The sequence below is a fragment of the Diadema antillarum genome, unplaced genomic scaffold (assembly GCF_040938485.1).
Source record: "Diadema antillarum isolate AM-2024a unplaced genomic scaffold, OU_Dant_1.0 scf00000139, whole genome shotgun sequence".
Lineage (NCBI taxonomy): Eukaryota > Metazoa > Echinodermata > Echinoidea > Diadematoida > Diadematidae > Diadema > Diadema antillarum.
The window spans coordinates 898,116-912,662 of NW_027271028.1; the positions used below are offsets into that span (position 1 = coordinate 898,116).

General features: G+C 37.7%; 1 protein-coding gene across 1 annotated transcript in view; it reads left to right on the forward strand.

The window, feature by feature from the left end:
* The first annotated feature begins 942 nt into the window (after positions 1-942).
* The window catches only part of LOC139721190 (uncharacterized), a 50,253-nt gene continuing 36,648 nt past the window's right edge, over positions 943-14,547 (forward strand). Inside the window, exon 1 of the mRNA XM_071632518.1 lies at positions 943-1,949. The gene's annotated coding sequence lies outside the window, so the exon portion shown is untranslated. The remainder of the gene's footprint in view (positions 1,950-14,547) is intronic.

Sequence of the window (14,547 nt, forward strand, 5' to 3'; positions counted from 1 at the left end):
ATAGCCTACATTTCTTTGAATTGTTTGGCAGATCATTATGATTTCAATATTACCGGCGTTTTTCATGTTCAAACTCGGATGATTTGAACTTTGTCATAATTCCTGTGCCAGTACATTATCATGAATGGCTTGATGTAACAATGTTGGATATGGATAAGAATATAAAGTTTGTTTTTCTTTCGTTTTTTTTTTCTTTTACGATGAGAAGCAAACACGCATATATATATATATATATATATATATATATATATATATATAATATATATCGACATTAAACAACGAAAGTCACAGATTACAAAAAAAAAAACAAACCCCAAAAAACAAACAAACAAACATATTTTTTTTTGTTACATCCCTGCGATGATATATCATGTTCACAAATCCTTGTTACAAAGTTCTGCTTACGGATATTTACACGCGTGTTGGAATACTGACGGCCTTGCGAAATGAGGGACATTGATTACTAATTGTGCTCAATACTCAGCTTTATAAAGAGGCGTCATTTCATCTGTAGACAATATTAATCACGGGTTATGTTCGAGTTACATTCAGTTGTTATCGGTGTCATACTCATGGAACGCAAGACACGATGAGATGTTGTATACTTAAGAATCAATTAACTCAAACTCCTGGCCCTCAAGACGGGAGATCCGCGACATCCGACAATGTCCGACCTCTCCCAAGCAGATCAAGAAATGAAGACGATTCACCGAGAATGGAAAAAAGAATAAAATCACTTTAACAAGGAACAAACTTCAACGGAAACCACTTTTGATATAATGTTTACTTCTAGCAACCAGATCGATCGTGTGTACAATAGATCTATATAGACCAAACAGATTGTGAAGGGAAATGACAGCTGGCGTGGTTCCTGATTCTGATCGTTTTTTGCTCCCTTCGAAGCATCATTTTCTCTCTCTCAAACCTCACTTTAGATTCAATATGTGTGTGTGACACAGTGTGTCTGTGTGTGTAATCAAGTGCGTATACTACTGTTATCGATTTGGTGTAGTTGCCATGGTTTCCTTCACGTTCTGCAGAGAATGGCCCCTCCCTAACCTCGACAGTCGAGGATTGGAGCAAAGAGCGTTAAATTCTGGTCCGTCTACAGACATCACGCAGAGAAGTTGCATACGGAGGCAGTTGGAAGAGCCTCGTCAGCTGTTTCATATATTGCTACCAGTCAAGTTTCTCTTCCGTCAAGATATCGCGCGAGTGCACTATTAGAGACCTGTACTATGAACAATACTACGCAAGTTTGTCTGACAGCTCTTCACAATTATTTCTTCTAGCTTCATGATTGTCGGCAGCACAGCTCAAAGGCACCTCAGCAGTGTATCATCTCCACCATAATATGAATGGGTTTATCTCAACCTTTTCATGACCATCATAATCTATAGCGCTCTAGGTTGAGAGGGCAGCGATCTATCTACGAATTTAGTCCTGTTCCGTAAGTGACGACTGCAGTTCAAAGATGTCTCAAGGTCATCAGTCTTGAAAATTGCACCATTTATTACCAAAAAAAGTTTTTGAGATCAGACTATACCATACGCTTGGAGTTAGAGTTATGAGGACTATGACTTATGACATTCCAAACCTAAAAAGTTGACCTAGCTGTGTTGTCTGAGTTTCGAATGCGGCATATAGTAATCGTCTCCCTTGAAGTCACAGACTCCCAGACAATCCCTTTGCGCTGCTCGAAACTTACTCTTTCCTTGTCTGATCTGACCGACTGTCTTCCCGCCTACGCTCATCGTCGCCGTCTCAAACACCAAAACATATCTGATCGTCTGCTCTGCCGGGAAGCTGAGCAGTTTTGTGAATGGAGAAGCTTTGATCACTTCTCATGTCACAGAATACACATTGGTATACCACTTGGAGTGACTACATCATAGCCTAACCGCCTTTCATCGTGAGAGAAAGTATTCAAGGCTGTAGGAAAAACTGTGGTGAGTTTGACATATCAATTATCTGCTTAGTATTCCACTATATAATTATGGTACATAGTCGCTAAATAATGATGCTGCTGAAAAGATTTGTTTCCAAAAATGTGAAAAGATTATACCTTTAGCAATTGTAACGACTAAAGCTTCCTTCGTCATTAATGCAGTCTGAAAGTACTCCGTACCCTATGAAAGACATGAACTTTTGAATAGTCTGTCATGTAGATGTTTTGTATGCTGATGACCATATAAAATAGAGATAATCATTTGTTATCATTGTATGTTTACAGAGTTACTAGTAAGATAATAGGCTTAGACCATGAGGTGAGCGGGGGTTTAGGAAATGAATGAGAACACATAAAGACGGAAATTCTTCTCACTCACAGAAAATGCCTGTCACACCACAAATTTACGAATTTTGCAGACGTTGTAATGTGTTGCGTCTGTTTCAGACAGGATGTGACTAGTGTAAGAGAATTTCAGTTTGTGTCTGTGTTATTTCAATGAAGATTAGTCCCTTCAACTGTCAAAATTTATCACGTTGAACTTCCTTTAACCTTTCGAATTGCATTAGTAGCCCATAAACGTTCATCGCTTGGTCTCAGCCTAAAGGCTGTTGAAGTCACTCGAAAACGCAGTTACATTGTATATTAGATACAGAAGCGAAAGGTGTTTATTCAATCCGAAATACATGTAATAACATTCCACATTCGCATTACAGGAGTAATGTGAAACAACTAACACTTTGTTCGGTTAATGTTGTATTGGTGGGATGTGATCATGATAATGCTCGGGGCGCTCTAATATCTTGCTCAAAAGTTGACAAGGGCAGAAATGCAATGACTCAAAATCGTGTATTCAACAAGACAAATTCAGTAAGGGACAAGCAAGGATCCATTGCTGGTGGAAGATAATGGATATTATGCACACACACACACGCACACACACACACACAGATATATATATATATATATATATATATATATATATATATAAGTATATATATGTATATATATATATATATATATATATATATATATATATATATATATATAATAGATACAACTTTACTACGTCTATTTGGAATACAGACACTGTGATGTCAAAGTTTTGATGATCCCGTCAACCGGCATCAAAAGACTTAGATGAACAATTAATGTCATTATGACACAAAACTATTTACTGAAGGTCTTATTCTAACACCTAGGTCTACTGGAAATATCAAGTAAGTGATTTTCGACATTAAGAGTCGTGGTATAACTTAAGATATCGGACTTTCAGTATTTTGATGAACAATGAATCGCCGTTCAATAATAAAATCATCAATAATCCAGTCATTGTGCACAACCTCAAAGTGATAATTTCTTACAAGGGGATTCTCACCATAGAGTAGCTTGTTTTTTTTAAATTGTTTACTTTCAAAGTCTCTCATCGTGTATATCTTAACTTTACAACAAGGATGAAACTGTATTTATAGTATCTATTTTAACATGTTCAGGCATATAAGATAGTCAGCTTTTACTACGCACTTTTTAGGATACAGAGGCTGATTAAGACTATACCCAATAATAACTAAATATATAGGGTCATTAACAAAATGCTAGAAAATAATGTCAAGAGCTTTGACACCCAGTCCATATTGTATAACTTTAAAAGTAGCAGAAATTTATGTTTTTATTGCTGTGTCATCCTTTCTGTAAAATAAACCTATAGGCTAGTCTTCGGTATACAAAATTAAGAAAGCGTTGTCAAGCTTTTCATTGTTTTTTTAATGAAATTACAACTTGTTTAAACAATGAAGTCATATAGGCTTCCCATTTGATGCTTTTCTACATCTTGAATCCATGTTTACTAGCACGCCAGCCAACACTGTAGGCCCTATTTCTTAAATGTTCAAAAATCCTGTATATTGATTGCATTCTGCCTGGTAAGGCTATTCCTACCAGGTTTTGGGGTCAATCATGAGCTTTATTTTTTTTTAGATGAAAATATGGAAAGTTTATTCATGCAAGACAAACGAAGAACAGACGAAATAGTGGAATTTCATTACTTCATTATACATAACAGATAAGGAATAGGCCTATACGTTTAAAGCTCGATCTGCACTATCATGATTGAGTTCCGTTTACTGCCTGTATACAAGTCTGAGGTTTTATATACCGCCAGAGTATACTTTTTGTTGTTTAGGCCTACAGGTGAGGTACTTCAGTTAAGTTTTGATAACAAATGCGCACCGAAATTTATTATTATGACGTGCATGATTTACAACCTCAATCAAGGAAGTTTTGCTGTATACAATGCGTTGATAATCCTGTCTGGTACTATTTTCAACGACTCGCATGTCAAATTCGTAATATTATTTCTTGTACATTCTGTTGAAGAAAAAAAAGTGAAAATGAAGTTTGAATTTGAATTTGAATTATCACGGGATTGGAGGAAAGCTATATTGAGAATGCCCCGCTTTAAATTTATTACCGTATAATCCCATTCAGTCATATTATAGTCAGGCGCGCCGGAAGCAGTTTTGGATTGGGGGGGCAAACATTGGAGGGGGCTCAAGATTAGACCATGCATATGTTACACAATACACACACACACACACACACACACACACACGCGCGCACACACATCTATTATATATATATATATATATATATATATATATATATATATATGTGTGTGTGTGTGTGTGTGTGTGTATGTAAAGTGGCGTACGGTGGGTCGAAACATGGGGGGAACCATAAAGTAATTTTGACGGTCTGTATGCTTGTGCGTGTGTGCGTGAGCAATAATGGGACTACAATACATTACGGAATGTGATACATTCAACAACGCAGTCATTGAGGAACATTGTAAGTTTTCCTTACATGGATTATGGAATGACGGTGTAAAACGATCGACAAATTATATACTGTCAGCAACACAAGGTGAATGGCATAACAATAAAATGCGAGCGAGCGAAGCGAGCGAGCTTGAAAATTTTGATATTCTACAGTTCCAAAACTGGAGTTTTAATTGTAGCTATATATTTCGCTTTGGAAATAAATGGGGGTGCATCGGGCGCAACTGCTGGCAATTATTGGCAGCAACATTAGGAGAATGGCATAACGATTCAATGCGAGCGAGCGAAGCGAGCAAGCTTGAAAATTTTGACATTCTACAGTCCCAAAACTGGGGTTTGTAGCTATATCTTTCACTTTGGAAATTAAAGGGGCGGCGCATCGGGCGCAACTGCTGGCAATTACTGGCAGCAACATTAGGAGAATGGCTTAACGATTCAATGCGAGCGAGCAAAGCGAGCGAACTTGACAATTTTGACATTTTACAGTCCCAAAACTCCCGTTTGTAGCTATATCTTTCGCTTTGGAAATTAAGGGGGGGGGGGCATCGGGCGCAACTGCTGGCAATTACTGGCAGCAACATTAGGAGAGTGGCATAACGATTCAATGCGAGCGAGCGAAGCGAGCGAGCTTGAAAATTTTGACATTTTACAGTCCCCAAACTCCCGTTTGTAGCTATATTTATCTTTCGCTTTGGAAATTAAGGGGAGGGGGCATCGGGCGCAACTACTGGCAATTACTGTCAGCAACATTAGGAGAATGGCATAACGATTCAATGCGAGCGAGCGAAGCGAGCGAGCTTGAAAATTTTGACATTCTAGAGTCCAACAACTGCCGTCGTAGCTATGTTTTTCGCTTTAGAAATTAAGGGGGAGGCGCACCGGGTTCAACTGCTGGATGCGAGCGAGCGAAGCGAGCGAGCTTGAAAATTTTGACATTTTACAGTCCAAAAGCTGCCGTTTGTAGCCATATTTTTTCCCTTTTATTCATATATATACATATTCATTTTATTTTCTTTGTTTATTCATTTATTTTTATTATTATTATTATTATTATTTTTTTTTTTTTTTGGGGGGGGGGCTTTTTGGGGGGGCAAAAATGCGTTTTGCCCCCCCCCCCCCACTTTTTGGATTGGGGGGGGGGGGGGCGGCCGCCCCCCCTGCCCCCCCCCCCCCACTTCCGGCGCCTATGATTATAGTTATGCTTTATTGTGTTATATTATGATACTACGGCACACGCAGAGTGGGGTCGAATGTATGATTAAGAATACGTATTTTGCTCCTTGATAATTCGGTGGAAAAATTTCCTAGGCGAAAATTGGGGCGCCCTGGATATGCCCCTGAATTTAAGAGAACGTGTTAAAGTAAGTTTATATTTAAATAGAAATATATCTGACTTATATAGGCCCAGATTTCAGAAAACACGTACATGACCAATGCAGACCAGAATGATTATGCTGTGCACATTACACAAGATATAGGGACTTCATCTTTGAGTGAAGAATAATCTCGGGGATAGACGTTCATGAACATCGTTGGCTCTTTCTCTCGCGATCTGTTACTTGCAATATATTTGCCCTTATAGAGGCGGACAAACGCATGTTACAAAAACCACAAAATTTCGGGGGAAAATTATGTACGTCGGACATCTCCACACTGGTCACTACACGGCAACTCCCGATTACAAGTGTGGCAACTTTCCAGCCCTGCTTGGAATTCCGGAAATACGTATTGCAATGCGACAGAGAGGCATTATTTTGTGCAAACACAAAGGCTATGACAGTTGTAATATGATTTTGACTAGCCCTTGAAATCGACTACATTGTACCAATCCAGTGAAAATATCCATTAAAAAAAAAGGAAAAAAAAAGAAAAAAAAGAAGAAAAAGGTCCGGCGAAAAAAAGGGGGCCCGGGACGACCCCTCTCGATCCGCTACTGCCAATGATATTATCAATGCAATATTTCCTACAACGCAATTTTTTTTTAGAAAATTGGTTTATAACAAAGTTAAAGCCAAAATGTATTGATACATAGGCAGGTGGTGAACCAGGAATAGCGACAACCATAAATTTATAAATGACACAGAGCTGTGTAGGCCCACTTCAAGTTTTATACATTGAAAACAATGATTATCAAAGTCTGTGTTATATGTCTGCACTGGAGCGCGGAGATATTAAGGTGTTGTTAGTGTTGTTTTGTGGCATGTGTAGAGAAAACAAAAAGTTCTGTTTTTTTCCTTCGAGGTAGATTGATAAGCATTTTTGTCTTTTGTTTTATATATAAACGATTGACCTTAATGGTAAATTCGGTCAACATGGAAATCAAACACATGACACAGTAAATCTTTAGTTTATCGAGCAGATTTGTTTTAATTATTTACTTTCTTTACTTAATGTTTATAGGAAATCATACGGAATATGATATACTCTCTACAGGTGCTGCTGCAGAAACATACAAAAAAAAAAAGTAAACATGAAAATGTTACTCGTTTCAAGTGATATACTGATAACAACACAAAAATCTCTAAAACACAGACTAATGATACGGAATCATGCATGATACAATAGTTCTTGAGATACTTTATATTACAAATTATATCTATAATTATGCTTTAATGTATCTAATATCATTTCCAGTGATAGATCCAGTATTGATTAGGATAATATTTTCACTTATACATTATTCATTCAATGACGACATTTTCAATCATAAATTGTCAATCAACCAACAAAAACTTATTTCACAATGTCAGTATCCAATAGAAAAGCAGTATTGACGTGAAAGATTGAAATCACAAAAACAGTACTGCTCTGTGATCAAAGTTTTGTGACCTGAAGTAAAACGATCAATAGTGTACAGATGTGCTTCCAGCATTGGATGGCACATCAGGCAGGGTCTTGATAACGGGAGGGGGCTGGACGAGGCGGTGATACTCGTATACGGTGCAACTGGTATTGTTTTGACAGTCTCTGTCGCTGCGAGAACTCTAACCTTGTACTGCCCTACACTAAAGTGAAATCCATTACAGCCTGCCCAAATTTCTTAATTCGTCATCATCACTTTCAGATTAATCACATGCAATGCAGATGATACGATACCTCACAAGTCCATTGAAGGGTACGTTGAAAAACGATAGACCTTGTGCAACAATGGGTATGAAAATTATTGTTATCATTAATTACGTATTTCTACAATGATACGATAAGGATGTTGAATAGCAGCGTGTTTTCGTGACATACACTGTGTTTGACTCGATGCGCTCTCAACCATTCGATGACACACTCTACTGATAGCATCGTCAAGGCTGATTGTAATATTTACTAAACACACATTTTGTGTGACCCCAAAAAGCAAACAAAGTGCATTCCCAGCCTCATTTTGACAACCGCCGGACAACAAGCATCTAGCTGACAATCGCTCCTTGAAGATTTGATCAGGTTCAAAGGTTATTTCTCGACATAAATCTCAAATCAATAACAAGTGATAAGTGTAGATAACTTCACAGAGATTGTGGCAGTGATTAAGTCATTGATATTGTTAGTTGCAGTTGTTTGATACCACTGGACTGACGTTTTTCTTCAACGGAAGTAAAACGGTTAAGGTCTTGTAACCAACAAATCCCGGTGCATTGTTTCCAAGGCTCAAGGATTCTTGAGAGATCTTTCTTAAGTCCTTTTCTATCGGTATTTGCATCTTCTTGTGTTCAGCATCTTATTGAATAGGGGCATGTATACCGTCATGCCCGTTGATATGGGTGTTATAGGAGTTAACCAAACCAAACCGAACAAACCAACGTCTTTTCACAAGGTTGCCATCAAAGAGGGCTCTGAATGTCACTTTCATCTCTCTATAAATAGTATAGTTTTGAGATAAACTCGTTGGTGGGTTTACGTAGATTGTAGTGAAGTGTGTATCAAACCTCAAGCTGAGTTGCTCTTTTACATGAGAAAGATTCAGTTTGTCTATTCGAGAAGTGGACGTGCAATTGGATCATTATGGCGGAGACTACCCAGAACTCGCGTAAGTTTGACCCATCCAATTCTACATGTAGCGTGCAACTTGACATTGATTTTTATAAAACGAAACCCATTATTGGTTTTTCTACAGTCGAAGAAAATTTCAGACGAAAACCATAGGGCTTACAGTTTTTATGTCAGTATTTGCCAACATCTTTAACATGCAATTGCATTGTATCTTTATAGTCAGAACTACATGCGGTGGCCAAAATAATAACTGACCTTAAGTTTGGCCTATAACTGATGGAAGGCATCGTAAGCTTGTTGTCTCGCATGACTATGAAGGCAGTTAGGCGTAATTATTTAAGACAGAGAAAATGAAATTGAACACTCATTATACACAGCCTGTTGGACAAGAAAACAAGTTTGAACGATGATTTTACACTGTGAGAGGAAACGGCTCCAGATGGAACACATTGCTTTACGTGTTCATGATCGTTAGGCCAAATTTCACTGTCAATTTCGTCGTACGTTTACTAAATGAGCGAATCAATCAAACAGTGAAGATATCTTACTATAAGTGACTGTTTTTATGGAGGTCAGATTAGGTCAGTATAGTATCATGTAGGACTTTACATCAGTGGGGGCCTGGTGACCCAGGACCACTAAAATTGATATTGGGCCCCCAAACTTTATACACTGTTTCTTTTGCTGGCCCGATCGGGCAACAAATCCGTTTCATTTTGTTTCAGGCCACTAACATTTCAAATTTGCAGTTAGTATGTCTCACTAATTCTCCTCTCCCACTCTCCTTCTTTTTTTCTTTCTTTCTTTCTTTCTTTCTTTCTTTCTCTCTCTCTCTCCCTGTCTGTTGGAGATAAAGTGATGATAATTACGTGCGAAGAGCAAAAAGCTCTAAAAAATCAAGAAGTCGAGACGATTGATTAAGTTCTGTCTGATTGTTGTGTAAGTAAGGATTATTATGTAAACTTAGTCTAAGACAGAGGACTGAGCAATGAAGACCACGAAGTCTGAAGGCGAATGTAAATTATCACCGCTGGATCACACAACAACAAGTGGTCTATAGTACTATCTTCGGAATGTATACCATCGTGAATGATTATGACCTCGGTATATACTTCTCCGCGCCGTAATAGTGAAACAAATGTTAATGGTGCACTTTAGAGATGAATCGTTAAGTATGGATAGAAAAAACATCGACGATAACAACATAATGAAAAGTTAACCCGAATAACTCGGATTTATTTTACTTACTGAGCATTCCTTTGTATAACAGCAAGATTTTATACTCTAATTATTATAATGCTGGTATAATCTCGCTATTGTAGTGAGCAATATATGTTTTATAACGTTTCGTGAAGTTCTAAAACGTTCATTATCCCAGAACAAAGGAAATATAAATTTAAAAAATGACACCTATTGTTGAATGGTTTCACATCCGCAAAGAGAAAACACATTCTATCGCATGCATATAGTGATAATCTTTCTAAAAAAAAACAACAAAAACAAACAGATAGACTTATGATCCACACACACACACACACAAAACAAACAAACCAAACATAATTATGACGGAAAAGATTACGCAAAATTGGCTTGCAGATGAATGAGATCCTGAATATCAAGTGGCAAATCTCTGAAAATAGTGATTAACTGCATGAGCCATCTATATATATTTCCAACATCTTGAGCTTACTCAATGTTTTACACGAAGATGCAAAGTCAGATAATTTATTTGATTGAATAATCACCCAATATGAATTCATTTCATAAAAAACCCTCAAAATATACCCCTCAAGTTGGAGCCCACTTCTTTGTATACATTCTACCAGAATTGCTTTGAGGGCAGATTTCAGGCGACCATAGAGTAACTCTAGGAAGGGCAGACCAAGGTCAGACTAAAGTCAAGTTCCCTGGGACTTAGATTGCTTTGCTGTCTGACTGTATGCGGAGTAAGGTCAAAGGTCAGTTCATGACTTTCGCTTCATGTGGAGAACATGATGTGTAAAAAGTGATCAGGATTTTGCATTGTTTGTTTGCTGTTGTTTTCATTTTGCTCACCCATGATGGCTGTGTCGACACAATGATACTTTCTTTGACATTGCAGTTTTATGGATCAATTTCTTTTAGCCTCGAATGTAACTATTTGACGTTGAAGGAGAAAATTAATTTTGTTATGTATTTATTGTATAAAATTTGCTTGATATGGAAAACATACATCAAGCTAACGTGTCTTACAATGTCACCTTCCATTACTACCAACTTATTTATTTCTTATTCGTTAACATTATGATGGGGGAGGGGGCGCCATGCATGTATGCAGTGATGTGTTGCTGTATACATGCCATGACTAGTGTGGAATCCTGTAGACTTGGGACTGCTGATCTGGTAACTTTTGTAAGTTTTGCTCATGTTATACTGGGTGTTAATTATGCCTCCATAGCCCCATTTACCATTCCTTCTTCCAAGATACAACGAGAAAAAATAATTATACTGTAACATAGATCTTACATCAATTGAATCAAGAATTTGATCTTATCTATCCGATCATAATGATTGGTGTTAGAAAAATTTCGGTTTTAGTGTTATTTTGGTGATGAAATGAAATATAGATTAGTATTACATCCCAGATATCTGATTAATAAACAAAAACTCAAATCTTTCGTGGTGAAGTCCTTGTACATGTAAGAATATGAATGAAAGAATTTCGCTTGCAAATTACCATTGTAGTTTACTTTAGTATTTCTAAAGTCACGATTATACTGACTTAAACAAGCGATGTTAAGGATTTATTGAATATTTCATTTGACTTGGACAAAATTGGTGTAGTATTGCTTTTTGCCATATAAGTATAATAAGATATTTAAGTTGCCTGACTAGAACCTGTGTGTCTGTCGAGCGAAATGCATGAGATGTTCTCCAATAGCTAACCAAATAACTCTTGTATTTGCCTTCGTCAGCTAAAAGCGGAAACTGGCTAGTTCAGCCAAAAAAAAAAAAAAAAAAAAAAAAAGAGAAGAAAATCAATGCACAACATTTGGCGCGCATCATGCTATTTGCCATTCGTTCAATTTACCTATACAATCATGACGCAGATGACTCTATATTGAACATGTTTTACTGTCTTGGGAGATTATGGTGGGGGATGCTAACTCAAACATGATATAGGATGCAAAGCAACCTAGTCCCCAGTCTTCGTAGAGCTGCGTTTACACCATGTTCCCTGCGACCACGGCAGCCCCGTTTGCCCGAAACGTAGTGCGCAGTGGGTAGATGAGACATTCTCCTGCATGTTTTACTCCGAAATTCTGTCTTCTTTGTTCCAGTCCCCGAATCGGTGAACGATAGCTGTCAGATGCTGTTCTCCCAACGTCTGGTCGGGCTATAGACTATCAATATTTTCCGTCGTGTCCCGTGACGGGCCGCCTCTTTTTTTTTTTTTTTGGACAGTTTAAAGATCTGACATGGCATCCACGACAATGCACGGCTTTTCACGTTTGCCCATCCCGTCTCATCGCGTCGTTTCACGTCCATCCCGATTTGGCCACGGTGGCCTGAAACGTGGCTGCTGTGGCTGCCGGCAACATGGTATTACAATGCAGCATAATCACCCAGTGCTCCACTCTCCGCCCCCACCCCCCCCCCCCCCTCTCTCTCTCTATTGTCGATCCAATCAGACGTACGGCTAATTTATTGTGCTAATCAAGCCTTTACTTCTGTATATCTGATGTGTACACCACGTCTTATTTGCCATTTTGGCTGAAAAGGAATAATCCCGTTTTTTAATTTCATTTCAAAATTCATAGATTGCAATAAAAAAAAATCCTTCGTTAATGTCTATCAAGATAAAGTATGGTAAATTTCGTCTTGTGTGCTCCTTAAATCGAGTCTAGAGAGATTTTCTATGACCTAAATTCACTTCACACACATGGCTTCAGTCTGTATAGGCTGCAGTATGAGACAACGTTTTTTTTAAAATATTTTTTTGAATCAAATCTATCGTATGAAACAGACTTGAAATAATTGCTACGGGTAAAGAAAAACAGGGGCGGATCTAGGAATTCTGCAAAGGGGAGGCGCCTGTACATAAAGGGGGGGGGGCGCACCCCCATTTTTCTTTCTATTTATTTTCCTTTAACAGAAAATAAAGAGAAGGCACACGCCCGGTGCGCCCCCACCTGGATCGGTCACTGAATACTTAGTACTGTAGTAATCAATTTGTACAAAATGTGCGACATACTGCAGTGAGATCAATAATGTGGTCACACAATGTTCATTTAGTGCTGCAGGGAGGTGAAAGTGTAATCTGGTAGCACCACCCTCTTCGTATACCAGCAGGGCTATTGTCGCCATCGCTTAAAGGGATTATTATTATTTTGGTTAAGACATAACCTCATGTATCTAACATTTTATGTGTGTGTGTGTGTGTGTGTGTGTGTGTGTGTGAGAGAGAGAGAGAGAGAGGAAGAGAGAGAGAGAAATAATGAGAAATCTCTTATATGAAATATGGAAGAGCATGCAATTCTAAATGGGATTCAACGTTTATTCGATGAAAATTGGTTTTGAAATGGCTGAGATATCCAAAACGGAGCAATTGTAAAAAAAAAAAGTGGAACCCACCTGCTTTTAGGATTGCTTTGCTTTACTTTGCTTTTGGATATCCCAGCTATTCCGAAACCGAGTTGTATCCAATAAACTTTGAATTCCTCATAGAATGGGTCGCTCCGTAATATTTCATAAGTAGTTTCTTGGTATCTCGCAAATAGTTAAAAGCTCAATCCTCATCGCCACCAATACTGTACTATCCCTTTGAATAAGACGCGATGATCCGATCTATACTGCAAACAACTTAATAACATCAGAAATCGAATTACATCTGTATCGTATATTTGATAGATGATTTATTTCCAAATTTTACAATTTATAGAGGAATCAATTTCTGATTCTCTTGTACATACGATTATATTGTGCATGGAAAGAATAATGGTCGCATTGTCGATATATCATTGAAGAGGGCGCCCTAATAACGAAACTTTACGATCAATGATTACGACGCAGGAGGTGGCAGGTGGGACCGCGATTTACTAACAATGTACCGGTAACGTTTTTGGTCAATCGACGAAATGCAGCAAAAGGTTATAAAAGGGAAATAAAACAAACGAATCTCCCTTTTCCTCCTTGTAGAACTAGGGCTGTGATCAAATTGATTTCATGAAGTTCTTAAAAAAAAAAACCGCTACAAGCATGGCTTGATTTAATACACCAAATTGCTATCTCATGCACCATCCCTTTCATTTATGATTATAACTAAATAGTTATTGTTATCATCACCATCATTCTCCTTCTTGTTATTATTATTATTATTATCATTATCATTGTTGCTATTAGTAACATTATTACTGTTTTTATCATTATCATCATTCATATTGTTATGATGACGATGGTGATGCAATATTCCAGAAATAAATGGATATCATCTCATATCATAATTATCATGATGATGATAATGATGATGATGATGATGATTTTTGTTATCATAAGGATATGAGCGGAAACTGAGCACATACACCATACACATATCTCGTTTCATATTAATGTAACAAGATCATTGCCCCCTAAATTCCTCTCCATCTCTCCCCTCTCTCCTTTCCTAATGTTTTATATATGATCTTTCCCCTTCCGTCAGTAATGTGTCTGCATCACTAATGTGAAGTTGAATGCAGATAAATGGTGTTTTACTCACCATTCTTTTAATGTTTAATTGTAATCCGTGACCCTTTTCTCTCT